Source organism: Trachymyrmex cornetzi, unplaced genomic scaffold, assembly GCF_001594075.2.
Source record: "Trachymyrmex cornetzi isolate Tcor2-1 unplaced genomic scaffold, Tcor1.1 scaffold270, whole genome shotgun sequence".
NCBI lineage: Eukaryota > Metazoa > Arthropoda > Insecta > Hymenoptera > Formicidae > Trachymyrmex > Trachymyrmex cornetzi.
The window spans coordinates 1,414,613-1,418,752 of record NW_017297377.1 but is presented as its reverse complement, the minus strand read 5'-3'; the positions used below and the strand labels follow the sequence as shown (position 1 = coordinate 1,418,752).

The window sequence follows — 4,140 nt, the reverse complement described above, 5'->3', positions numbered from 1 at the left end:
CCCGATAACGCCGGGACCTTCCAGCGCCATTCCCCTCCTGCCCAGCGCCGTCAAGCACGCCCCGCGCCTTCCCCGCGCGTCCTCAAGTACCCCCCGCGCCCCAAACTCCCCTCTAGCCCCATGGACCAGAACCCGCCCTGCTATACTACTGAGAAGGAAATTAAGAAATCAACGCATGAGTCATTAAATAACGCGGATTTAAACGTAGAAATACCAAACAAATTAGTAAAAGATTTAGGATTAAATCTATCCATAGCTGACGATTTATTGAAATTAACCGCAGACGATGTAGAGGAATTCTTTCGCAATATTGAACAAGGCCAGGATCAATTATTAGTACTTCGAAGGAAATAATCCTCTAAATAATTAATTGTGACTCACGTTTAATATAACAAGTAATTAGGGATTAATAGAGCGAACCATTGTTCGAGTACGAATAAGGGAAGTATATTAACAAAATAATATCGGCGATAGGTATTAAATAAAGAAGATTTGTTGTCGTGGTAATCATTTATTTGCAACCCTGTTCCTTCTTGACACCTTGCTACCACCTGTATACCTCGTTCTCTGCTTTCGTCCCTGGATATTGCCGGCCCAGCAGTTAGTCCGAAAAAGAGAGCAGCCTGTCTCTTTGTGACCGAGGTCTACGCAGAGTAGAAAGGTCATAAACGTATCGCGTGCCGAGGCACAAGCTAGCGATCCGTGAGTAATTTATTTATCTTCGTGTTATTACGGCGAGTTGCGCGGGGAACTCGTCCTCTCGGGTCCCTAAACGAATGTCCAGACGTAACAACAGCAACGGCAAAAGCGCGCACACGATACACGAATTTTCGCCGAGCGTGCCACCGGGATATAAGATATCGGAAAGGCCCGCGCAGATCATTTACCTGCCGATCACCACACGGAGCATTACGGATCTAACGATACGCGTCGACCAGAACGGACGATTGATCGATTTTCGTGGAGAGAAGATCACCATCAGATTGCACGTGTAACAGCGACAGCGATAACGGGAGCGTGAGATGCTCGTATTGAACGGAGCGGAGTACACGCAGAGAGATAACGAATTCTTTACAAAGCCGGTGACGTCACAGCTCGATAATACTCATTCATCTAGCTGCATCAGCAAGAAGAAACTCAGCGCGTCGAACGTTAAATTTTTACAATCTTTGGGATTCGCGGTGCGCAACTTTTGAGATGATTGATATATTGAATATTACAGGTGAACCGATAATTGACGATCGCATCGTCAAGATCGAGACTCACATGTACAACCCGTTCGCCAATACAACGTTCGGGTACAACGACAAGATAAGAATACCTATACAGCAACAGGATTTATATACGTTGTCGTGCGAAAGTTTTCTCAACATCGAAGGAAGATTGACGGTGAAAAAGAAAAACGATCAGACGCCAACGACGCTTGTAAATAATTGCGTGGCATTCATGTTTGATGAAATTCGATATGAACTCAACGGTGTGGAAATTGACCGAAATAGAAACGTGGGCATAACTAGCACGATCAAGAATTGTGTCGCTGACGTATGACAAAGCCTTGATTGCGATGAACGCTGGATGGAACACTAGATCCGACACAGAGGAAGGATATTTTAATTTTTACGTACCGCTCAGCATGTTGCTGGGCTTTTGCGAAGATTACAAACGCCTGATCGTCAACGCTCGCCACGAATTGATTTTGATACGAGCGCGCAACAATTGCTTGGTGGGAAATCCTGTGGAGTCTGAAATTGAATTATTTAAAGTACAGTGGCGGATGCCTCACGTTGCGTTAAACGAGATCAATAAATTATCAATGCTGCGAGCATTGGAAAGCGGTCGTTATCTGAGCATGAGTTTTCGCTCGTTGGATCTGTACGAGTATCCTCTGTTACAGAATACGACCAAGAATTCATGGGCTGTCAAAACGGCGACTCAGCTTGAGAAGCCGGGATACGTTATCTTTGCTCTGCAGACTGGTCGAAAGAATATCATGTCACAAAATGGTAGCGTGTTCAACGATTGTAATTTGAGTAACGTGAAACTTTACTTAAATTCAACGTTTTATCCGAACGACCATTTAAATCTGGATTTTGACAAAAAGAGATACGACGTCCTGTTTGATATGTACTCCCGGTTTCGTAGAGCATATTATGGAATCGATTGCTTCGAAACGCTACTTAACGTGCTCTCATTCACCCGGGAAGAGTGCCATTGTGGACGTACGCATAGAATTTGACTGCAAGGAGAATGTGCCCGCAAATACAAGCCTATTGTCTCAGCATACACGATCGCGTGGCCCAGTACATTCCGTTGATCAACGTAGTGCACAAGATCATGTAAATTGCATCAACATATATTTAGAACTTTAAAGAGAGAGAAAAACTGGAGTGAGGTGCAGTCTCGAAAAGTTGCTGGTCATGGCCATACCGACGTTTGTAGATCTACAAGGATTCATCATTAACAAGAACTTTATCGTGAAGGAAGTAGCTGAAATAGGGGACCGTTTTCACGCATTACATTTTTACGAGTCCCCTGCCATGGAAATTTTTGACAAGATCCGACAGGTCTTGCGCTTACTGGTTGATTGCTTATCACCATGGATTGCGATGGGAGGACGGGAGGATTCCGTACAGCGAGGCGAAACGCCTAATTACTGAGGCTGTATTTGAAGATGATGTTATCGTATACGTCAAGGGACTCGAGAAACGAACGTGGCTGTGGAACTTGCTTTTGCATGATGAACGAGAACGCGTGTACATCGAGACCTTGGATGCAGTTTACGAAGACATGGAGGAATCTTTAACTAATCTAGATATTGCTAATACTATGCGATGCGGACAACATGTTAAGAATTGCGCGTTACAAAATGTATTGAAAATATATAACTGGTGGTTGCAAAAGAATTTTTTTAAATAAAAAATACGTTAACGTATTTATTATGTGTTTCTTTTCCCTTCTTTTGTAATACATGTATAAACGTATGTATGAACGTACGTATAAAACGTATGTATAAACGTATATATAAAACGTATGTATAAACGTATGTATAAACGTATGTATAAACGTATGTACGTATAAAAGTATGTATAAACGTACGTATAAAACATATGTACATATAAACGTATAAACGTATGTACAAACGTATGTATAAACGTATGTATAAACTCATGACAAAGAAAATACGTAGGTAGACGTGATAAAACGTGTCGCGACACGTTCGAAATTCTTGGAACGAGGGGGAGGGCCTGTCTCCCCTCTTCGATTCTAGAAGTATTACCATATACGTACACAATTTACGCGGATACAATCCGTCTGTGATACCCGCTTGTACGAACGACTGAAAAAAAATGTACTTCGCCAAAAAGAGCAACACATCGTATGACGTGAAGAAGGAATATAATATGTAAGTTTCAACGTTTTATACACAAAAAAGAAACGTTTTTAACATTATGTACAGAGTATGGAGCATCGTGCTGTGCGTTTGCTAAGCAGACATTACAACCTGACGAATAACGGGCTATAAATTTTTGGAAATTGGAATCAACGTTGATCCACCGAGTTACGTGGAGATCGCTCTGGGAGATCATCGCGGACACGAACTGTCGTTGTCTCTCGAAACATGGAAGGGCCTCTACGAGCAGCGATGGAATATTTACAAGATGCTGCGAAATGAATACAAGGACAATTTTATAAGCGTTGGGCCGCTAACCATTAGAGTTTGCACGATGAATGAGCTATGGTCGTACGTCTCGATTCTTCGTCCGTACGCATGACGATAATCGAAACGACGCTACGTGTATCGGTGACTATATTTACAAGATGCTGCGAAATGAATACAAGGACAATTTTATAAGCGTTGGGCCGCTAACCGTTAGAGTTTGCACGATGAATGAGCTACGGTCGTACGTCTCGATTCTTCGTCCGTACGCATGACGATAACCGAAACGACGCTACGCCGCATGTTCGAGTTTGTCGGGTGTATCGATGTAACGTTTGAACGATTAGCCTGACTCGTCGATACGGTTGATATCAAGTATACGCGATTGTCCAATATCACGTCTGAGAATGCTATACGCGACAGTGACATTTTCAATGGATATTAGCTCATCGATTGCGAACTATTAGCTTTAGTTTTTAGTA

General features: G+C 42.7%; 1 pseudogene; it reads left to right on the top strand.

Annotated features, from left to right (window-relative positions):
• The first annotated feature begins 120 nt into the window (after window positions 1-120).
• The window catches only part of LOC108761855 (uncharacterized), an 8,695-nt pseudogene continuing 4,675 nt past the window's right edge, over window positions 121-4,140 (top strand).